Source organism: Saimiri boliviensis, chromosome 3 (genome assembly GCF_048565385.1).
Source record: "Saimiri boliviensis isolate mSaiBol1 chromosome 3, mSaiBol1.pri, whole genome shotgun sequence".
In the NCBI taxonomy this organism is placed as follows: Eukaryota; Metazoa; Chordata; class Mammalia; order Primates; family Cebidae; genus Saimiri; species Saimiri boliviensis.
Genome location: NC_133451.1, coordinates 52,225,868 through 52,250,485, shown reverse-complemented (window position 1 = coordinate 52,250,485; position 24,618 = coordinate 52,225,868). Strand labels below are relative to the sequence as shown.

General features: G+C 43.2%; 1 protein-coding gene across 2 annotated transcripts in view; it reads left to right on the top strand.

Annotated features, from left to right (window-relative positions):
* The first annotated feature begins 6,320 nt into the window (after positions 1-6,320).
* The window catches only part of HOPX (HOP homeobox), a 33,065-nt gene continuing 14,767 nt past the window's right edge, over positions 6,321-24,618 (top strand). The window contains exon 1 of one of the 2 annotated variants that reach the window (XM_010344126.2): positions 6,321-6,661. The gene's annotated coding sequence lies outside the window, so the exon portion shown is untranslated. Of the gene's footprint in view, positions 6,662-6,720; positions 6,924-24,618 lie in introns of those variants that run through there. The other variant, XM_010344127.3, reaches the window with a different exon arrangement.

The window sequence follows — 24,618 nt, the reverse complement described above, 5'->3', positions numbered from 1 at the left end:
CCACCGTGTCATGTCAGGCAGGCAATTTTTTGTTTTGTCTTCAAATTATATTTTCGCTAGCTCAGTCCTCCTTTCCGTCTCCTCTCCGTATCCAAGTAAAATCATTCACAGAAGTCAGTGTCTTCGACAGATCAGAACTTGGGGCTGGGGGCACCTTGTGCAGAGGAGGTGGTACCTGCTCTTCCCTCCTCCCTGGGGCTCCCGTGACACTGTTAGGAGTGGCTGCAAAGGCCATGCCGTGCAGTGGTTAGACCACGGGCTGTGGAACCAGAGTGCCTGGGTTTAGTGCCCAGTCAAGCAAGCTTTTGAACCAAGTGGTTTTGTTTTTCTCGTCCCCAGCTCCCCACCCCCTAGTTTCTACAAGCACAGGGCCTCTCCCTGAAATTTCAGTGGTGGGCGTGGGGATGCTGTCCTCACCCTGGGCATTAGGGAATTACCATCAGGCCAGGCGGCCTCAATCTGCAACATCTTTCCATCAGTCATGGAAGAGGCCACCTCTTAGGTGAGACACCACCCCCACCCCTCCTGAGAATGTCGCCACACTGCTTGTCAGGCAGCCCGGCTGACAGCCAGCCGGGAAGTGAAACATTCATTCATAAGCAAAGAAAGAGGCCTCCTCCCCAACTCCTTTCACAGATGAGTGATGCCCCCCACCCCAACCATTGCCAAGGGCCATCCCCTTCTCCAGCCAATCACAGGAAGGGGATCAAGAAGGAAAACAATACTTGTGACCTCCTCATTCATTAAACCCTGGATGAATCTAAATGGAATGAGGAGAAACTGTGTTTCTTTAGCAGAAGAACAAACGCAACATGGGCCACACCAGATGCGACAACCCTACCCAGGTACAGGTGCTGTTGATGGGATAGAACGTATAACTCCCGGTCATCAACTCACCTAACACTCCATAGGACCACAGATGAATTAGAATCCACAATTAGAATCTAATATATACAGGAGGCCAGGTGCCGTGGCTCATGCTTGTAATCCCAGCACTTTGGGAGGCCAAGGTGGGCGGATCACTTGAGGCCAGGGGTTCAAGACCAGCATGACCAACATAGCGAAACCTCATCCCTACTAAAAATATCATGATATATATACATATATATGTATATATATATATATGTATGTGTGTGTATATATATGTGTATATATATATATATGTATGTGTATATATATGTATATATATATGTATGTGTATATATATATATATATATATATATATATATATATATATACACTTTAGCTGGGTGTGGTGGTGGAGGTTGCAGTGAGCCCCGATCACCCCACTGCACTCCAGCCCGGGTGACAGTGCGAGACTCCATCTCAAAAAAAAAAAAAAAAAAAAAGGATCTGGTATATACAGTTCACCGAAAGGATGACTTAATCATTACCATGCCTACAACAAACCACAAAGAGTACAGAATGTGACTATGTCATAGCTTCCACTCCCTCCTCACCAGGGCGCTTGAGAAATCCTCTGCCAGGAGGAACTAAGGGAAACATCTCTAGCCTCAGTGGGTTGGCATCCTCTTCTTTGTCTAAGTTCTCTGTGATCCCCTTGGCGGATCCTCTTCTGCTTCCCCCGTCATTCTATGTTCCAGCCAGGTTGGGCCAGGAAGGGCTCTCAGGGAGTTCAGACTGCCACAGCATCTGCAGAACTCTCAGCCTCTCTGCTTGCGCGTTCACACCCTGGGGGCGGAGCTCTCAGCAAGCTCGCCTCTGTCCTCGCGCGTTCACACCCTGGGGGCGGAGCTCTCAGCAAGCTGGCCTCTGTCCTCGCGCTTTCACACCCTGGGGGCGGAGCTCTCAGCAAGCTGGCCTCTGTCCTCGCGCGTTCACACCCTGGGGGTGGAGCTTTCAGCAAGCTCGCCTCTGTCCTCTTCGTACCCACTTCCTCATTTGTTTCTGTACAGGTCAGATTCGGGCCCTTGGAAGGCTTAGAATCTTCATTGTGAATTTCCTGACACGTCTTTGGTAGTTTTGCGTTCCCCAAGGAATGGCTTCTCTCTCTTTGCATCATTTCTCAGGTCCAGTGCTCCCTATTCATAAATCAAATTCCTGCACTTCAATAATCTCTAGCCTTTGGTAGGAAGAGAATAGCTGTCCTCACTATCCAGACATCCCTGCGTTATATGTGGCTCTACCAATGTCCTGTTCGCTGTGGCACCTGGAGGTTTTGGGTTTAACTATTTTGCCTAGGTTCCACCCAGATGACCAAGGGTAGGAAAATCCAGCTTCTTCTTGTAACTTTTATCAGTAGCTACCATTTATTCATTTACTGAGCCACTACTATGTTCTGGGTATTATTCTAAGTGCTTTACATATCTTACCTCTAGTACTTACAACAACCCTGTGAGATAATTCTTATTGGTCCCATATTACAGAGGAGGAAACAGAAGTTATATAAGTTACCCTTGCTCAAATTGGTGGTAAGCAGAAGTGGTGGGACTTCATGCAAGTCTGCAGGATGAAGAAGCCCACAGTCTTTCCTTTCCACCATTCATCCAGTCACAGTAAACACTTGCTGAGCACCTTTCTCCTCCCAGGCATTGTTCCCCTCTCGTGGAGGAACATCTCACTACCCTATTCTTCCTCCTAATTCTCTTGATTTGAGGCAACAGAGAAAAGAGTTCTCAAAACCCATGGCAAGGAAAAGGTTTAGAACAGCAAATGGAAGGAAAATAACACTTAGTGTGGGTGGTAATTTGAAGTTCGTGAATCACCAGGAGGGAAAGAACTGTGTGAGAATTACCGTCTCGGCCATATGTCTCTAGTTTACATAACCCAGGTGGCAGCTGGAGCTCTCAGGCAGAGGCAAACATGTGGGATTCTGGAATTCCACTGAAATAGACTAGACAACAGGAGGAGCAGGAAAATGAGTCTTAAACCCCTATAAATTGTTTTTCTTCAAAAACATAATTTTTGAATTTTTAAAGTTGTTGATGTGGGAGCATTGGTCTAAAAGATTATACTCAGAAATATAACTCTATGATCTACAACACTGACATTTTTAAAAAATGGTGCCAGTTGTTTTGCTTAACATACCAAATAATTTTTTCTGTGATATCTTATTGTCATTTAACTTTTTCTCAGTCTTCAATATTTTTGGTAAAGTGAAATTTGGTATAAACACTTCATTACCTTCAAGTTAAACACCTCTGGCAAGAATCTTTCACAGGTGATGCCATGTATTCCAACAGGAGATACACATTGTGTCCATCTGTCTCAAAAGTAGTGAATCCCAATTTGATCCCTTGGTTAATGTGACCATCAGTCCTCTCCAATATAAAGTTGTGTTTTCTATTTACAATGGGCAAGTATTCTGCCCACTAGTCCTTTTGTACTATGTAAATATCCTGTTCCCCCAACAACTTATATAATTCTGATCTTCAGTAAATAACATCTTTGATTAAATATTTTAAAGTGTTTCATGTATAAATTTGTCAAAAACATAAATTTACATCTTGAAAAGGGAATGAATTACTTCCTCCTTACGTCTTTTGCCATGTTTTTATAATTAGTTGTGGTATTGGACCCAACTTCTCTAAGAAATCAGCAGCATCATCCAATCCCATCTGGTACAGGAGAAGACGAGAGGCTGACAGATTGTGTGCGAGTTCCTGGAGACAGTGGTGATGTAAAGACCTAGGATCTAAACCTGCAGGAAGAAAATCAGTGGTCAGTTACTTCCCTTATTTGCAGACTGTTGAAATAGTCTTAATTTTCCTGAGAGCCAAAGCAACTTTATCTCATTGCGGGGGGCGGGGGGGAGTACAAAAAGAGAGAACTGACATAGTAAAACCCAATTGCCACGGCTGGACTGGTGCCAAACGTGAACGCAGTTTAGACTATTGTATTTCGAAGGCTGTCTTAGATTGGCAAAGCCATGGGTAGCACTTTTCTGCTTCTTCACTGATAAATGAATCCTGATTTTGTTCAGATATCAGAGTAATTTTTCTGGAGAAAGTGGATTCTTCCCTTAGGCCCAGGAGAGGAACCATGATCAGCCTGATCCCTTTTCTCTCTGCAAATGATGGATTTCGCTAATGTGTTGGGTACCGTAACCCCGTGCTCAGCAAGGAGACATAAGTGAAAGATTCCTAGTGACTTCTGAAAAGACTTTCCTCTCTAACAAAGATAGGAGAAAGCCTGTCCCACTTTTCACCTGTCTTTGGATATTTTGTTTAAAGATATGATGAACGGAGCTACTGCAGCCACCTTACCACCATGAAGAAGGACAATGCTATCACCCTGAGAGCTACAAAATGAAAGACAGAAAAAGCTAGGAGTCTTGGTTTCATCATTGCACCCCTGAGCCACTTGCACCACATACCTGCAGAGTTAAGTGCGGTAAAAACTGCTTCATGGTTTCAACCACTTTTAGTTTCATCTCTATGATACACTGGATAAAGAGAAATAACCTGAAGCTGACACATTATGGAAGAGAAAAAGAAATGTCTCATCTGAACCAGGATGAGACTCTGTTGATGCCAGGACCTCTATCTGTTGGGCTGTACTGCCTCTGAAGGAATTTAGAAACTGAGCAAATGGCACATATGTATTGAGCACCTACCAAGTGCCAGTCACTGTGCACAGTAGACAATGCAGAAAGGAAATTGTCGTCATGGAAATCACATGGAAAGACAGATGAAAACACTCCTGGGCTACTTTCTAAGTATTGATTCAAGTCAGTCCTGAGTGAAACCCTGACTCTGGAATCAGACAGAACTGGATTCAAATTCCGCCCCCACTATTCACTGTGTCCTTGGGAAAGTTATTTAGTCTTTCTGAGTATCAGTTTCCTCATCTGTTAAATGACAGTAATAAAAAACTAACTCAGCCGGGCATGGTGGCTCACAGCTGTAATTCCAGCACTTTGGGAAGTCGAGGCAGGAGGATCTCTTGAGCCCAGTAGTTTGAGACCAGCCTGGGCAACATGGTGAAACACTGTCTTTACAAAAAAAAAAATACCAAAATTAGCCACGTTTGGTGGTGTGTGCCTGTGGTCCCAGGTACTCAGGAGACTGATGTGGGAGTAGCTGGGAGGTCAAGGCTGCAGTGAGTCAAGATGGTGTCACGCACTCCAGCCTGGGTGAAAGACAAAAAACAAACAAACAAAAAATCTCCTAGGGTTATTGTGAGGATTGCATGTTAAATAAACAAATTCTTTAAAGTGCCTTACATGGAGCCTGACACACAGTCAGTCTAACTAGATTATGGGTCATCACCATTGTCATCGTTATAATAATTTGTGCTGTCATAATAATAATTTGTACAATAATAATAATAATACAGTGGATATCAAATGATAAGCAAGTCATAGACCCTGCATTCAAGAAATCATGGCGGCAAGAATCCAGAGCTGGCCATAAAACAGTCAGAAGTTAAGCAATGAATTAGGCAGGAAACAAAAGAATTCCTCTGGTAACCAAGGCTGGGTTAACCTGGGTCCCTGTCTCTACTCTTTCCCACACATGTTTTATAACCATCGCCCCTTTTCTAAGAGGAAAAGAGATATTCTAAATGAGCGCTGCTCTTCTTTCATATATGGCTACTGTTCCCAAGAGATTTAAGTGGGCTTTTTCTTTCTCCGGTGAAGTGTAAAACATAGGGTGTGGTTATCGGGATGCCACTTACTGGGTTGTGCTACGAACCAGCAAATGCACACAGATACTCCCAGAGATGATCTCACTACACCTTGTCTCCCTTCCCTCATTCCCTCAAAATCATACCCACCTAATAATGTGTTTAGTGCACTGCAATTGAGTATTAACTCCCGTATCTAGCTAATAAAATAGATAAACATCAAACAGCTGGGTCCTCACACCCACACACATACCCTCGCCTTTAGAAACTTTTCCACGGACTGTCACCCGAGCCCCTGAACTCTCCGTCACACTCTGCACGCATCTTCCCATAGACTTGCTCACACACTGGCTTTTTATTTGCAAGCCCATGGGGAATCTTTCACCTCTCAGACAGGAATTTCATTCACGAAGGGGAAGGGATGGCAAGAGAAAAGCATAGATTCCGGGAAAGAAATGAGAATCATTTTTGAAGGAGATCTAAAATTGTATCATCCGAGCCCAAATCTCTCCCTTTTAACTGTTCTTTATTTGTACATTCTGTGCCTAAAAGAAAACAACTTTTCATTAATTGGGCAATTGTCCAAGCTCTTAACTTGGCATCCAGCCCACAGAGCTGTGAAATCAACCGCACCAGATCTACGCTTTGAAATGCAACATCTAACTGGAAACCAGTTCAAAGTAAGGAGGTGGGTGTAAAGACTCAGGGTCCCTTTTCTCTTCCCTGTCTTCTCTCAGCCACATCTCTCTCATCCGATCTTGGTGAAGAAGCTTGCTTGGCTAGGAGAGAGGTCGAGGATGAGAAGGCTGTGACGAGAAAGTTCCATGAAACTCTCAGAGGTCCCGACCTGAACATCAAACCTGAATAACCAGGAGAGACGTAACCTTGGCATACTTTGAGTCGTTTTCCTCCTGCCCATGCTGCAGGTTTTTCAGGTCCTTGCTCGAGCGTGCATTCACAGGCGTAAACAAACGTGCTATCGCAGCCTGCGTCAGCCAGCCCCAGCTATTTAAGCAGGCTGGCATCAGCAAGCACAGCTTCCAAACCCAGCACTTGTCTTTGCCTCTTCCACGTAAGTACCTTTCAAAGGTCTGCCTTTTATGCAGAAGAATGAGTTTGTGTAGGAGCTAGACCAAAATATTCTCATTAACCGTATTTGCTCTTCTGTTGGAAACGGTAGAGGTAAAAGGGAGAATAAGAATGAAAAGCTTATCCCCAAGCACAAGCCAGAAAATGCTGCTGGGTGTAAGACATCAGCCTCTTACAGACAAATCTGCATGGGATCGAGGGGAATTTAGAGGAAGGGGAGTCCGTGCTGGTCTTTTGGCCAGCAGGTGAGATGTTTTTCTTTCTCTCTCCTATTTCGGAAAGACAACTTTGAAACCAGCACTTGTGTGACTGTGTCAGATGCCTATGATTTTCTCGTTTAGAAGCAGATTATTGTTTTTCTACATCCCAGGCTTTTATCCAAAACCAGGCTTAATATCATTTTAAAATATGTTTTGTGTTTGACGTAGGGAAGTGAGGGAGGTGTCTCTGGATGGAGAAGTGGCTTGATTCTGAATTTGCAGTGCTGTTTATTGTTACTTCTGGTATTCATAATACTTATTTATAACAACAAAACCATTGTTTTTTGTTTTTTGTTTTTAAGATGAAAAGAGATCCCAGGCTCTAGAGTTTAGAGGAAATACAGGTTTGCGATATCCGAGTGGCATCTAAATATTCAGGGTAAACTGTTAAGTGGAATAAGAGTCATTGAATAAAAAGGTATAATCTATTGCATAGAGGAGAAATTCTTAAAGAGAAGAGGAATGCAAACAGTTTCCATGCAGTGGCACTGCCATGGGACAGGGCCCGGTAGCGTGTTTAGTTAAGTAGGGTTAAGTAGAACCAGGGCAGGCAGAGAACAAAACAAAGGTGCTGGAGAGGAGGGAAGGGAGGAGCAGATAGTAATGGATTAATAATTAGACAGCAGAGTCATAAAAAGCAGATAGGAAATTATAAGGAACAGAGCAGGGCATTAATTCCATAGTCTATCCCTTTGGGTCAAGAATCTGGTGAAACCCGAGGGCCTTTCCCAGGTATTCATTCCCTGCATCCTGAACCTTTCCCTCCACCCCACCCACACCTAACCCACACCTAACCCACACCTTGACTCTCACTTTCTGGACTCCTGGAAGTCCACGTACCGTAAATTAAACTCATGTGCTTCTTTTTTAAACTGGGCTGAAGCTGCCAACCGAGGAGTATCTCCGGAAGTGGTGGGGAGTTAAAAAACCTTTAACACAGCAGGCACTTCTTGGCCACAAAACGGTTTTAAGTTCATGAAGGTCTTATTTCAAGCAAGCAAATAATGGGCTACATCTGAGCAAAGGTAAGTCGAGGGCCAAGAGGAAGAGAAAAGAAAAAGTGGATCCTATTCTCAAAGAGCTTGAAATCTAAAGTCCAGGGAGATCATTAGAAGTTATATCCAGGCACAAAATAGGATGTGTTAAGTGATTACACATGTATAAAGTGATAGAAAATGCAAACTAATATATAGCCAAAGAAAGACGATCCATGGTTACTTGGGAAGGTGGGGACAGGAGAAAAAATATTTGGGGGGATTCCCAAAGGGCACAGGAAACTTTTGGGGGTGATGGATATGTTCATTGCTGTGACTGTGACCATTTCTTATATGGGAAGATTAATCAAACTGTATACTTTAAACATTCAGTGTTATATCTGATTACCCCCAGCAAACAATACTTAAACAATGTAATTTTTACTTTTCTCTCTCTTTTTTTAAAAAATATATACAGAGTCTTGTTTTGTCACCAGGTGCCAGGCTGGGGTGGAGTGCTGTGATCTCGGTTCACTGCAAACTCTGCCTCCTGGGTTCAAGCAATTCTCCTGCCTCAGCCTCCTGAGTAGCTGGGACCACAGGCGCACACCATCACACCCAGCTAATTTTTGTATTTTTAGTAGAGATGGGGTTTCACCGTGTTGGCCAGGATGAACTCAATCTTTTGACCTCTTGCTCTGCTCACCTCAGCCTCCCAAAATTCTTACCTTTTTGAGACAGGATCTCACTCTATCACCCAGGCTAGAGTGCAGTAAGTAGCATGAACTCTGTCACTGCAGCCTCTGCCTCCCAGACTCAAGCAATCCTCCCACCTCAGCCTCCCACTCAGGAGGGACTGCAGATGTGTGCCACCACACCCAGATAATTTTTTGTAGAGATGGGGTTTTGCCATGTTTCCCAGGCTGTTCTCAAACTCCTGAGCTTAAGCAATCTACCTGCCTCGGCCTCCCAAAGTACTGAGATTACAAATGTGAGCCACTGTGTCTCACCAACAACATTTTTTTTTTTTTTTGAGATGGAGTTTCGCTCTTGTTACCCAGGCTGGAGTGCAATGGCGCGATCTCGGCTCACCGCAACCTCCGCCTCCTGGATTCAAGCAATTCTCCTGCCTCAGCCTCCTGAGTAGCTGGGATTACAGGCATGCGCCTCCATGCCCAGCTAATTTTTAGTATTTTTGGTAGAGACGGGGTTTCACCGTGTTGACCAGGATGGTCTCGATCTCCTGACCTCGTGATCCACCCGCCTCAGCCTCCGAAAGTGCTGGGATTACAGGCTTGAGCCACTGTGCCCGGCAACAACATAATTTTTAAATAAGTAAAAGTGTTTCTAAAACTCAGCCTATGTAACATGCCAAACATAAAAGATGAGTATTTATGTGAAAAAATTAATTCAATAAAGCACAGAGACCAGACAGTAAGGATCATAGACTTTTATAGAACTGGGAGTGTCCCTGGAGATTATCTAACCTAGTGTTTGTGGGGTCTGGAGAACTTTAAAATTACAAAAAAAAAATTAGCAACTTGAGTGGGGCACAGTGGCTCAGGCCTGTAACTCCAGCACTTTGAGAGGCCGAAGTGGGTGGATCACCTGAGGTCAAGAGTTCAAGACCAGCTTGACCAATATGGTGAAAGCCCCATCTTTACTATGAATACAGAAACTAGCCTGGGCATTGTGGCAGCTCCCTGTAATCCCAGCTACTTGGAAGGCTGAGGCAGGAAAATCGCTTGTACCTGGGAGACGGAGGTTGCGGTGAGGCGAGATCACGCCACTGCACTCCAGTCTGGGGGACAGAGCAAGACTCTGTTTCAAAAAAAAAAAAAAAAAAAAAAGTGCCTAGGCCCCACCTCTGACCAATTAAATCAGAATCCCTGAATGTACAGCCCTGGCTCTGGTTTTTAAAGTTCCCCAGGTGAGTCTAATGTGCAGCTAGGGATGAAAACCAGTGAAATCAAAATCATTGACTTGACAGGTAAGGACAGTAAGACCCAAAGAGAAGATGGGGATGGCCCCATGGCACCTGCCTACCAAGTCTGGGGGGAGGATGGGGCTGGGAGGCTCAGGGAACACAGCAACAGAAGCTCAGAAGTAGTGGAGGAAGAGGCTGCTTCTGGGTCCTCAAAGCCACATTCCCAGCTCCAGCTAGGATAGGGTATCCAGCACCTTCCAAGCGAATCCATGGAACGCAGACATGCTCTGGGGCAGCAAGCTAGAAGAATTACTCAGGGCCTCCAAGGTGCATTATTAAAGGATTGTGTTGAGTGAGAAGAGATATTTTCAAACTAAAGTTTCCTTTTGTTCCCTATTAATATCTGGCATAAGCAGAGGATTAGAATTATTGAAAGGAATCTCAGTGTACACACCAGGCACTCTGCTCTGGGGGACAGCCAAGTTGTTCTTTCAAGAAATAGCATGCGTGCATTCCCAGCATCCGGATGAGTCTACCTGGCAGTACAGGGTCCTTTAATTAGAACTTCCAGGTCAGGCCCAGGCAAAAGCATGAGTGGGTGAAGTTCGTCTTTGTGACTTCTGTCCTTCCTGTCTGCGGCTCTTTAGCTCGCTCTCAGCACGTGTATGGGTGCAGGTGTTGGTTCAGAGGTGTCTGTGCGACCACAGAGCCTCACTGGCTCCACACTGGCTGTGTTTCCAATGGGTTCTCATCTCCCCTTCAATCCAAATGTGGCACTTTCCAGATCTCATTCTCTCAGGGCTTGTTTTATCCATCTCTGGAAAACTAATTAAAGTTATGATGTTAATAGACAATAATTGTCTAATGAATTATGTCCCTCCTTGGTATATTAAGTAGGTTCCAGCAAGATCACATAGCTAGGAGTTCTTTGACATGTTATATAAATATAGGTACTATTTGAATTTTAAAATGGGGCAATCAGGAGAATCAAAGTTTTATGCAAAATGTATCCTCCTTATTGGTCAGAATTCCAAGCAACTTGCTGGGGAAAAAAATACCAAGATTGTGGGTTTTCAGTATAATTTTTCAAACCATATCCAGTAGACAACCATCTACAGATTGTGGTCACTGTTAGATTTCTTTTTCTGAATTAGTCCATTCTTTACCAACGCAGTCGAACTCATCAGAAGTAGCTGTATTTCCTGAGTCTTTCTGAAAAACGGAGAGCCACCTTAAGGTTACTGTAATGGAGACAGAATGTCAAGAAATTCTGCTCACAGGGATTTTAAAATATTACCTGATTCTTTCTTGGAAGCAGAAGGCTGGCACGAGCAGAGCAGCTTGGCTAGTCTTAGCCGCCAGGAGCCTCATTCTTTGGGGACCCAGTTTTGCAGCTGGGACAGGTCTCCTCACCAAGTTCATGTGGCTGCGGACCCATTCCAGTACTTTTGTCCTGTTTGAAAACCAAATTGCTGCAGCTTTTTTTTTTAATTGCATTTTAGGTTTTGGGGTACATATGAAGAACATGCAAGATTGTTGCATAGGTACACACGTGGCAGTGTGATTTGCTGCCTTCCTCCCCATCACCTATATCTGGCATTTCTCCCCATGCTATCTCTTCCCAACTCCCCACCCTCTTGCTGTCCCTCCCCATTTCCCCCCAACAGACCCCAGTGTGTGATGCTCCCCTCCCTGTATCCATGTGTTCTCATTGTTCAACACCCACCTATGAGTGAGAACATGTGGTGTTTGATTTTCTGCTCTTGTGTCAGTTTGCTGAGAATGATGGTTTCCAGGTTCATCCACGTCCCTACAAAGGACACGAACTCATCGTGTTTGATGGCTGCATAGTATTCCATGGTGTATATGTGTCACATTTTCCCCGTCCAGTCTATCATCGATGGGCATTTGGGTTGGTTCCAGGTCTTTGCTATTGTAAACGGTGCTGCTATGAACATTCGTGTGCACATGTCCTTATAGTACAACAATTTATAATCCTTTGGATATATACCCAGTAATGGGATTGCTGGGCCAAATGGAATTTCCATTTCTAGGTCCTTGAGGAATCGCCACACTGTCTTCCACAGTGGTTGAGAACTAATTTACACTCCCACCAACAGTGTAAAAGTGTTCCCATTTCTCCATATCCTCTCCAGCATCTGTTGTCTCTGGATTTCTTAATGATTGCCATTCTGACTGGCGTGAGATGGTATCTCAATGTGGTTTTGATTTGCATTTTTCTGATGACCAGTGATGATGAGCATTTTTTCATGTTTGTTGGCCTCAGGTATGTCTTGAAAACAAGTGGCAGCTGCCTGTGGCCAGTTCTGCCTCTGAAGAGGGGCGTGGCTGGTGTGTAATTAGCATCTCTTCTGGGGAGGCAGAGTCTGCAGGCAGTTGGAGTCCAGAGCAGCCCTGTAGCCAGAGGACACATTGTGGGAGCCGCAGTGGAGAGGAAAGGGAGAAGGTGAGCTCCATCCTGAGCCCCTGGGAGCCCTGGCACTCTAGCTCTGAGGAAAAGATTAGGCCGTTAGCATCAGGGCAGCAGTCAACACCAGTTTAATGCCCCTGTTTGGAAGGCAAATGCTTTTTCCTGTAATTCGGAGTTTCTCCAAAGTTTAAGAACAAAGAAAAATGAATGACAAGTTTGCATGACTGATAAAACAAGTTTGTATGACTGATAGAATTTCTGCCTTCCTTGAATGACTTTTCTTTCAACATTTCCCTTTCATCTTCATTTCCAAATTCTCTCATTATACAATGACTTAGTTCAAGAGGTCGCTTGGATGTTTTTAAGGCTGTACTATGACCTAACAGCTTAATTTCTAGATGTTGTTGATGGCTTCCTTAGAATTTTTGTTGTTGTTGCTGAGATGGAGTTTCACTGTCACCCAGGCTGGAGCGCAGTGGCACGATCTTGGCTCACTTCAACCTCTGCGTCCCAGGCCCAAGCCATCCTTCCACCTCAGGCTCTAGAGTAGCAGGGACCATAGACGTGCACCACCACCCCTGGCTAATTTTTTGTAGTTTTGGTAGAGACAGGGTTTCGCCATGTTGCTCAGGCTGGTCTTGAACTCCTGAGCTCAAACGATCTGTTCACCATGGCCTCCCAAAATGCTGGCATTAGAGGTATGAGCCACCACACTCGGCCGGCTCCCTTCAACTTTTAAAACGTCAAGTGAATAGGGACAGTGGACAGGTCTAAGGAAAGAGGAAATTGTTGGCAGAGGGTAACCTGTGGCTTGGAGTGGTTTATAAAGCAGTAACCTGCCCTTTTAAAAACCAACACCTGAGGATCCTGAAGCAGCCCCTGCTCTGTCCTGGACCACAGCCATCCTGCACACTCCTTGGGGCATCACCTGGCAGTGGGGGACAGGTTCGACAGAGGGGCAACAAGCCTGATGCTGCAAACGAAAGGCTCATGTCTCCTGGAGCTGGAGGTGCATGCGTCTGCTGTCTTCCCGGGCCAGGGCCCTGATGCGTTTTTGGCCTTCCGGTGCTGTTGAGTTTGAACACACAGTGCAACCAAGCACTGTGCAGGTTAGGCTGTCCTTTTTAGGTGCTGGGAAAGTGCCTACCTCTACCTTTTACAATATGCCGAACAATCTTCCCCAGAACTCCAGGCTGAGCTATCTCCTCCCAGGGAAGCAGAGGACAGGTCTGGTGATCATCAGGTCTGGTGATCATCCTATTTTCTCAGCTGTAATGGAATTTTTAAGCAGCTGTGAGCCTGAAAGATTCGTTGTCCCAGTGGAATCATGAATAGCACCCCATTTTACTCTAAAAAATACCTGACCTGAGCAATAAACTATCTGGTCACCTGTGAGTGCAATCCATGACGATTCAAGATCATAAAGTGACTTGCTGGGAATCTCAGGATAAGTTGGTGTCTGAGCTGGCTCTTGAACCCAGGCAGCCCCAGGCCTCATTCTGACCAAGTTATTTACTCTCCCTGTGACTCAGGGTTCCTGCGGGAAGCATTGTATCCCTCCCGCCCAGGCTGAGAACTAGTATGTTTATGTTGGCTAAACCAAAAAGAAGTTAGGTATAAATGTCGGGCGTTCAAGGAATTGTTTATCACAAGATCAGGTTACTCTGATATTTGCTTCAAGCTCTTATTAGCTCATGGCCATATTTAGGTAGCAACAGAAGCTCTTTTAAATGTAGAGAAGTTAGCTGGGCATGGTGGTTTGTGCCTATAATCTCAGCAGTTGAGGTGGCAGAGGTGGGAGGACTGCTTGAGCCTCATCATGGCAGCACACACTTGTAGTTTTAGCTGTTTGGGAAACTGAGGTGGGAAGATTGCTTGAGCCCAGAAGTTTGAGGCTACAGTGAGTTATGATCATGCCACTGCCCTCCAGTCCGGGCAACAGAGCAAGATCCCATCTCTAAAATAAATACATAAAAAGTAGAGAAGTGGATTTTATCCATCTCCACATAATTTCTGGTAATTTGCTTCTGGTAGTTTTGATAAAATGTGACCTAACATGAAAACTCTGCCAGGCTTTTTGCAAATGATCTATTCTGTCCTTGTATGTTTAGAACAAAATGAAACAAAAACTTGAGGCAGACGTCGATTGGTTGTAATCTCTTAGTGTTTTTATCTCTTAGTGTAATCTCTTAGTTTTCCTGGGCAGGAAGCTAGCGTCAGTCATTCTGGCTGTTCGATCTAGTCATTCCATCTAGGATCATAAGGAAAATTTCCTGGATTCTTAAGGTCATGAGAGATCTGCTTAGATAGTCTAATCATTGTTGCGGATGTATTTTTATTTTCTTCCTGTGTGGCTTCTCCCCAAGGAAATGTACATAAACAACCCTCCTTAGCACTGATATCCCCATCAACCCTTTCCAAATGTTCAGTTTGCTGGTACCCAGGAGTGCAATCTGTTTTACAAAAAACTTTAATTCAGTGGCTAATATTGAATTCAATAACTAATGTTGGAAGTATCTATCACTTTATTATATATGCCCTACCCTCTTTCTGGGAAGTAGATTACCATCTTTGGAGATGGCTGGAACTGGGATTTATGAAGCAGGAATGAAGAAAGCAGAAGCTACCCCTACTTTCATTAACATAACGGACCTGGCTCAGGGTTCCATAGTTGAAAAGGGAGGAGAGTCCTTGAAACTAACTCAACAGTTAAACAATAGTTGACTAAACAATAGTAAAATTAGGGCCGGGTGTGGTGGCTCATGCCTGTAATCCCAGCACTTTGGGAGGATGAGGCAGGCGGATCACCTGAGGTCAGGAGTTCAAGACCAGCCTGACCAAGATGGTGAAGAGAGACAGGAGTCTCTACTAAAAATCCAAAACTTAGCTGAGCATGTTGGTGCGCGCCTGTAATCCAGCTACTCAGGAGGCTGAGGCAGGGGAATCGCTTGAACCGGAAAGTGAAGGCTGCAGGGAGCTAAGGTCACAGCACTGCACTCCAGCCTTGGTGACAGAGTGAGACTCTGCCAAAAAAAAAAAAAAAAAAAAAAAAAAAAAAAAAAAAAAATCAGATCTATAAGGAACAGCAGAAAGACCTGATGTTATTTATCTTGGACAAGAGAAAGCTACAGAGCCATTGAATGATGCTGCTGAAAAGCATGGAAGGAGGTCGTGGAGGTCAATGACCTTTTGAGGAAAAGATTTTAAGCCCAAGGGTTGGGGGGACTGCACTATAAAGGACATTAAGTAAGCCATGAAGTATTCTTTCATTATGCAAAAATTATATAGTGGAAAGAATTAAGTATACCTGAAAGATGGGGCGGTCCGTCAATCTTTTAACTTTTTAAGCCCTTTTGTTTGTTTTCTCTAGGCCTATGATGAGTCAACACAGTCCTACACGCCCCCTCTTAGGTGTTATAACTCATTCCATTTCTCCTCTCTCCCACTCTTCCTCTTTTCTCTCTTTTCACTGAACACTATAATTTTAATGTCTATGTATGTTCTTGATATTTCTTTTTTTTTTTTTTTTTTTTTGAGATGGAGTTTCACTCTTGTTACCCAGGCTGGAGTGCAATGGCGCGATCTCGGCTCACCGCAACCTCCGCCTCCTGGGTTCAGGCAATTCTCCTGCCTCAGCCTCCTGAGTAGCTGGGATTACAGGCACGCGCCACCATGCCCAGCTAATTTTTTGCATTTTTAGTAGAGACGGGGTTTCACCATGTTGACCAGGTTGGTCTCGATCTCTCGACCTTGTGATCCACCCGCCTCGGCCTCCCAAAGTGCTGGGATTACAGGCTTGAGCCACCGCGCCCGGCTTGTTCTTGATATTTCTAATGCATGATGATCAACAGTCTGTTAATTGTATGTGTCTTTTACTTATTAACTCCTCCAGTAATGGACATCTCTCTTGCCTCCAATTCTCTGAAATGATGCCATAATGCATATTCTCATGTATATGTTCTACCACCTTTTAGATCCGGTTGGTGGGAAATAGAGGAAGGGAAAGGAGTGGGCTAGAAGCCTTATGTTTTCTTTACGCAATATGGAACATTGAACTGTCCATGGTAAAAGGAGACATAACGTAACCAGTTCTGGTTTAGTATTTCAAACGTTTAGAAGTTTCTCCAGGTTCCCTTGTACTTTAATAAGAGATTGAGTGACAAATAATTTTCTGGAACTAAAAGAGCACGATCTTCAGTAATCTCTCTTCTCAATATAATTTTCTTTTCTTTATTTAATTTTTTTTTAGCCAATCAGGCCAGGTGAAGTGGCTCACACCTGTAATTTTAGCACTTTGGGAGGCTGAGATGGGTGGATCACCTGAGCTCAGGAGTTCAGGACCAGCCTGGCCAACATGGTGAAAATCTGTCTCTACTAAAAATACACAAGTTAGCCAGGCATAGTGGTGCATACCTGTAGTCCCAGCTACTCAGAGGGCTGAGGCAGGAGAACTGCTTGAGCCCGAGAGGCAGAGGTGCAGTGAGCCAATATAAATGGCAATGCACTCCAGCCTGGGTGATAGAGAAAGACTCCATCTCAAATAATAATAATAATAATAATAATAATAATAATAATTTTTTAGCCAGTCAAATTTAGCAGTGTGGAGTTGCATTCAATGTCATTTTCTTTTCTTTCATTCTTTCTTTTTTTTTTAGACAAAGTTTTGCTCCGTCACCGAAGCTGGAGTGGGGTGGTGCCATCTCAGCTCACTGTAACCTCCACCTCTTGGGTTCTAGTGATTCTCATGCCTCAGCCTCTAGCGTAGCTGGGATTACAGCGTGTGCCACCACGCCTGGCTAATTTTTGTATTTTTAGTAGACACGGGGTTTCTCCATGTTGCCCAGGCTGGTTTCAAACTCCTGGCCTCAAGTGATACTCCTGCCTCGGCCTCCAAAAGTGCTAGGATTACAGGCATGAGCCACCACGCCCAGCCAAATGTCGTTTTCTTAAACTTACTTTATCAAACTAGAAACATTTTATTTCTCGATATTGGTCATTGATTACCCAGAGAAAGCAAATGAAATGTTCTAAGAAATCTTATTAGTCATGAGGTTGAGTGAAGTTTCTAAAATGTTTTGCCGTTTTAATGATTGCAAAACCTGATGTCATTCAGTTGCCCAATTATATCCTGAGTCACTGGGAAAGCTATATTAGAACCTTAATAATGGTACCTTGTATTTAGGTAGTGTCGATAATTTATAGTGCCATTCATAAACATAATCCATCTCATTGAATCCTACAACATTGTGTGATAGGTGGGGCAGGATAATACCTTCAATAGTAAATGAAGAAATGGAGGTCTAAAGCAATTAAGAAAGTTGTCCAAAGTTACTTGGAGACTATGTAATAGAGTTGGCAAGAGACTCCGGGTCTTCTGAAGTTTCACTCAGTCTCTTTCTGCGGTATCATGGCTGATGCTCAGAGAAGCAGTCTATTGTAGGTTCAAAGCTATTCCCTGAGCTGGACATTCTGGCGTATCTCTGTCCTTTTCAATTATTTCATGACGTTAATGAGCCGGCTAAAGCTGCTATTTGTCCTATTAGCTGAACACCTGCTCATCAAAACTACTCAACTGGGGAAAAAAATCAGGTCCATATTACCGAGTAGCACGGCCACAAGCAGCATGGGTGACTGGACTTTGGCATAATTTGGAGCTCTGCAAGGTACCAGCTGTGGGTCATTTTATCCGTCACCTAATTATAGTCACAAAATAAGAATGGTAGTTGGACCATTAAAATAATAATCTATTAATATATATTTGTGCAAAGAGACAATTCCATTCTCTCAAAGACTCTTTTCTGGACTTTTCAAAATACACACCTAACCTGAGGAAGTTCTGCCTGCTTGCATTAGACAGGGCACAGTGGCCTAAGGAAAGGCATAGGATTGGGCAGCCTAAAAATGTACTGATGGTGCATTAGCAACACCACGCAGGTCTCTAATGTATCTTACTATGGAATTTGAGCTCAGGCAAAAATACTGTAAACCCAGCATATATTTTCAAAAAAACCAATCGTGATGTCACATCTGCAGAATTACAAATGAACAGTTCTTTTCAGAGTCAGGCACTGGGAATGAGAATATTTTTAGAAAGCACATTTTAACGTTCTAAGTGATTGGATGTCTACAGAGCAATATGACAGTTTTATCTTCTTGATTCTCCATTGCATGGGTAGCTTATCAGTATTTGATTTTTATTTATTTATTTATTTTTTTATTATTTTTTGCACCCAGGCTAGAGTGCAATGGCACTATCTCGGCTCAACCTCTGCCTCCCAGGTTCAAGCAATTCTCTTGCCTCAGCCTCCTGAGTAGCAGGGATTACAGGGGCCCACCACCATGCCTAGCTAAGTTTTATGTTTTTAGTAGAGACAGGGTTTCACCATGTTGGTCAGGCTGGTCTCGAACTCCTGACCTCAGGTGATCTGCCTGCCTCAGCCTCCCAAAGTGCTGGGATTACAGGTGTGAGCCACTATGCCTGGCCTAATTAGATTTTTTAAAAATACAAGACTGATTTCTACCATTAGCATTTAAGTTTCTGAGCACTCTTTCTCTTCCATGCAACAAATACATCTCCTTATCCTTCAGTGTATTGAGCTAATTAATATTCTCCCAAACAAAACATAAGAAGTTAAACGGGCAATCAAAAATTAATAACATACTTCAAAACACAAAAGAAATATTTATTAGCTGTCATTTAAACTTATTTGGGCCATTTTTCCTCTCTACAAACTATTTAGAAAGTTGATCCTTCTGTTATTTGCTTTTAAGCTTAGTAGTACACATTTCCCTTCTGGTTTAAAGGTTCTCTTTAGAAAATATTGAGACTTTGCCCCCATATCAGAAATCTATTTGCCTCATTTATTGATGTATTAGGACAATAGACATTTTCAAAGAGACTTGATAATTCAACTTGTTTGACTAATCTGCCCCCTTCTCTATTATCTGGTTTGAAAAGCCCTGAGCGTGTGGCTGTGCCCCACAGAAATCTCTAGAACAAACCTTTTTTGTTTCTCTGTTTATATTTGATCACAGGACTGACTCTGTTGGAGATGTAATGGATATTTGCACTTACTAAGCATTAGCACAACCATAGCGACAATAACCAAAGCAGGCAGAGGCCCAAGCACAACTGGATCTGCCAGACAGATTCCTACCCTACGTATTCAAAGTGCAATAAAAATGAAAGATCGAGAATTTTTTTTTTTTTTTTTTTTTTTTGAGACGGAGTTTTGCTCTTGTTACCCAGGCTGGAGTGTGATGGCGCGATCTTGGCTCACCGCAACCTCCGCCTCCTGGGTTCAGGTAATTCTCCTGCCTCAGCCTCCGGAGTAGCTCAGATTACAGGCATGTGCCACCATGCCCAGCTACTTTTTTTTTGTATTTTTAGTAGAGACGGGGTTTCACCATATTGACCAGGACGGTCTCGATCTCTTGACCTTGTGATCCACCCGCCTCGGCCTCCCAAAGTGCTGGGATTACAGGCTTGAGCCACCGCGCCCGGCCGAAAGATCGAGAAATTTGAAGCTAAAATGTTTCCTCTTACCTTTAACCATAGAGCTGCAACAGTATGTGTTTTTAAGAGTAAAAAACAGCCTCCTGTTCATCACTGTGGTTAAGTATATGTTGTTCTGTCTTCCAAGACCCTAACAGATCTGCATTTTGCTAATCTATAACGGCAGTAGCAATACCTAGGATCAACAGGAGCATTTTTACTATTCTGTACCTAAGTGAGACTTTTAACATTTTATGAATAATAAGGGGACCAGATGTCCAGGTTTGCCTGGGACACTTCTGATGTACGCCTGCTGTACTGGTGTAATGGACACATTCCACCTGCATACAGGTGGACCTGTACACACCTGTACCTGGCTACATCGAAGTCACACTGTAAATCTGTACAGTCCTCAACAGTTCCTTGAAACCCTCTTCAATATCTGCACCAAAACCTCATTTCCCTAAGCAAGATTTTAATTCAAACTACATTTTCTTAAGTATTTTCTTTTAAATAGCTTATTAAATTTCATCTGGATATTTCAATAGGATCATTTTCTACTTTTTTCCATTACAGATATGAAGCATTTTACTATATAAATAATCTTTAGTGGGTTAGTCTGGGATCCTGTCTACAAATTATAGTATTCTTTCTTGAGAAAACTTTTTCTGAATTCATAACATTCATTGTAGAGCTAGACTAGACCTTTAGAAAAGCAACGTGTTTACAAAATGGAGGACTCCTATAAGGAGATTATGGAAATGGAACTGCCTTCTTTTGTTTGCTCATTATTTCTACGAATGTAGACTAAATACTCAACTTATTTCATAGTACATTCAAAGAAGAAGCCTGAGGTTTTATGAGTATCTTTGACCATGTCCCCAGATTTCCATATACAAGATTACAACACGAGTTGGGCTATCAATGAAAAGAACTCAGTGCGTATGCAGAGTTTTATGTCCAGGGTTGACTAATGATTCATTCACTGCTGGAAGTCATTCACAGACACCATTTCCTTCAATAGCTTTTCATAATATCTTCCTGTTTTCAGTAAGTGGCTACAGAAAGTCTGGACCACTGAGAGACTTGTTTCAACATTTCAGGAGGATCCTTAATTCAACAAAATTCTGTACCTCTAGGGATTAAGTGGTAGCAATCATCAGTAAGCTCCAGCTGGTCTGGTTGAAGCCAGCCTTTCTATTCTATGAGATGGTGTAACTTTTCTTGTTTGTATTCTGTATTATTCACGTAATGCCATCTTTCAATGATGTCTGCACCAATTAAAGAAGAGCATGTGAGAAGGAAAGCCAGCCTGGCTGGTGGTGCCAGTGGTTTAACTGAAATCACTGGCTAATTCATTGAGTTAGGGCAGAACCATGTGTGGTCACCAACACTGAGAAACATGCCACAGCGAGGGAAATACTCAGACTGGCCCCACCCCACGGGGAGCCAGGACAGACACAGGGCACTGCCTTCCTTCTATTCTTTGAGCCAGCCGGCTCTACTGCCCCTTTACCACAACTTTCCATCAAGGATCTGCTGTCTGCAGAGCTATTCGGTGCAAAGAGGAAAGATTAGGAGCATGGATGCAGAAGTTAGATTTTCTGGATTTGGTCTCTGCTCTATCACATACTAGATTTGTGATTTGGAGAAAACTGTATCCATCTCCTTGGGAAAGGTATATAAGTTTCCATCTATATAAGTTTCTACATGTGTAAAATGAAAATAATAAGAACACATAGTGTTGCTGCTCTTCTGATGATAAAATGAATGAATGCATCTAAGGCACTTAGACAGGACCTGACACATAGTAATTATTCAATAAATATGTTGTTGCTGTTTTTATAATAACAGAGGATGGGTTTCTGTAGGTGATTCAGCAATAGGAATCAACTCTGAGTTGTTTGGGGGCACTGAGGATGGTGTCAAAAGGCCAGAGAGTTATTTTCTCCAGTTTTACATTTTGGCTAGTCCTTGTTGAACACAGAGCAGTCTTTTCCCAAATTATCCTAAATCAAGTCATGTCAAATGCCATTGGTTAGGTTCTGTTCAATGGGCATCCAAGGAGCACCTGTTAAGTACCAGACTCTCCTAGTGAATACTGGGGAGATTTAAATGTATAAGAAATGGCACAGCCCCCATAGGAGAGCATATAATTTAGTAGGGAAGACGGGTCCATGAACAAATTATTTCAAAACAATTTCAGCCAGGTGCAGTGGTTCATGCAGATTATAGGTTCATGCCTATAATCCCAGCACTTTGGGAAGCCAAGGCATGAGGATCGTGCTGAGCTCAGGAGTTTGAGACCAGCCTGGGCAACATAGCAACATCCCATCTCTACTAAAAATAAATAAAATCAGCTAGGGTTGGTGGTGCTCACATGTAGTTCCACCTACTCAGGAGGCTGAGGTGGGAAGATTGTTTGAGCTCTGCGGTTGAAGCTGCAGTGAGCCATGACTGGGCCGTTGCACTCCAGCCTGGGTAACAAAGCAAGACCCTGTCTCCAACAAAACACACAAAGAATTTCCATTACTCTCTTAGGCCATGACAATCTCAAAAAATTGACTCCCCAATTTATAAAATATTTATTCCTGCTTGTTATCAATTTCCTCACTACTCATCTTCTGTCCTATTAATGTCTCCTCACTAACACATGAGAGAGGATAAACTGGGGAGTGGTGGGAGGATGGAGCAGAGAAATTATTATTTTAGCGAAAATGCTAACAACTGCATACAAACCAATGCACGGTGTACAAGTGCATAATGAGAAAATATGCTTAAGACATCACATACCTCCCTGCCATGCCATTCTTGAGAAAATCCATGCAGGTATACATTTCATGATCAAGCAACATATACAGCATTTGATTTTTTTTTTTTTTTTTCTAATTTCAACCATTGTGCTTCACCATTCCAGAAAGACAACAGATTGTAACCCAGAAGGAGTGAAATTTATAAGCTCCTTCCTCTACCGGTTTGCCACCCGGGGATACATAGCTGTAAGTTAGGATTTTAGTAAAGAATAGTAATATCAGGTCAGGCATGGTGGCTCATGCCTGTAATGCCAGCACTTTGGGAGGCTGAGTCAGGTAGATCACCTGAGGTCAGGAATTTGAGACCAGCCTGGCCAACATGGCGAAACCTCGTCTTTACTAAAAAAAATAGCCGGGAGTGGTAGCACATGCCTGTAACCTCAGCTTCTAGAGAGGCTGAGGCAGAAGAATCACTAGAATCCAGGAGGTGTAAATTGCAGTGAGCTGAGATCACATCGTTGCACTCCAGTCTGGGCAACAGAGTGAGACTCCATTTCGAAAATTAATAATATCTTCCGAGCAAGCACTTTACAGTCGAGAGACATGTTCCCTATAATAACATCATAAGAACTTTACTAGAAAGCTGTGAACTAGGCAGAGGTAGACATTATTATATTCCTTCTTTACACAAAATCAAATGGAGGCGGGGGAAAGTGACATTTCGGGTAATTAGTACTGAATACTTGTCATTATTTGACCTTCTTTCTACATTAATTCCAATTTCATTTTGTTCTTAATTCTGCCGTGTTTCTAAAACAGAGTGTGGTTCCTAAGGCAAGAGGAAAGCCAACCTAGAAAGGAGGACCTGGAAAATAGAAAGCTGGTTTAGCAACCACGCAGAGCACCTATAAAAACACACATCATATATGCAGAACTGAAAAATCTAAAAAGAGAGCACTTTGTATTTTTAAGAGATGGATTAACTATGAGACATAGACCATCCCGTAGCAGGGCTGAAACATCAAAAACCAAACCTGATGACACCTTGACCTGGCAAAACTTGCAGGAATAAGAGGTACTGAGGAGGGTGTGGTCACTGGTGACCAGTGGGAATGGCATGAATTCAAGTACAGTTGTCATCTCTGTCTTCCTGCCTCATCAAGTCAAGTGCAGCATGTTCTAGGAGAACAGCGCGCTTGCTTGTCCTGAATTTGCAAGTGGTTCGGTATGTACCTGTAACTGTTACATGAGGTCAAAAGTTAAGAGCTCAGACTTTACAGAACAAAGAACAACCTGCATAAATGGTCTGCATTTCAATTGACTCTTGTGAAAAATGGAATCAGGACAAAACTTGAAAGGAAAGATTTCATTATCTTTATTGCCTATTGTTAAGTAGACGTTAGGGCTTTTAAAGAGACACATAAAAGTCTGAAAGGATGCCGCCCCAGTAGCCAAGGTCGTGAAGCAGGAGAAGGTTGCCAATGGCCTGTCCCCCAGTGAAAAGGAAAAAACTGGCTGTCTCCAGTCCCAACTCTTCACTAAAGGGATACACGATGATTAAGTTAGAGCTTTAAGATTCAAATAGGTGATTTGGTGATAGCTTAGAACCTCTGATATCAGTAGGCATAGGAAGAATGTATTTGTGGGGCTGGCACAGTGGCTCATGCCTGTAATCCCAGCACTTTGGGAAGTGGAGGCAGGCAGATCACTTGAGGTCAGGAGTTCGAGACCAGCCTGGCCAACATGGCGAAACCCCGTCTCTACTAAAAATACAAAAATTAGCAGTAGTGGTGGTGTGCACCTGTAATCCTAGCTTCTCGGGAGGCTGAGGTAGGAGAATCGCTTTTACTAGGGAGGCAGAGGCTGCAGTGAGCCAAGATCACACCACTGCACTCCAGCCTGGAAAACAGAGTGAGACTCCATTTGAAAAAAATAAAGAAAATAATACATTTGGATGAATAAATCAATCTTGATGCTTATGAAATCAAGAGCCTTTGCTGCTATAGCTAGAATAAAAGGTAGAATTCTGAGTCTTCCTCTGATGCTGTAGACAAATTAATGTTTTTTAAAGAAACGTCAAAACAGAACTAATTCTATTCT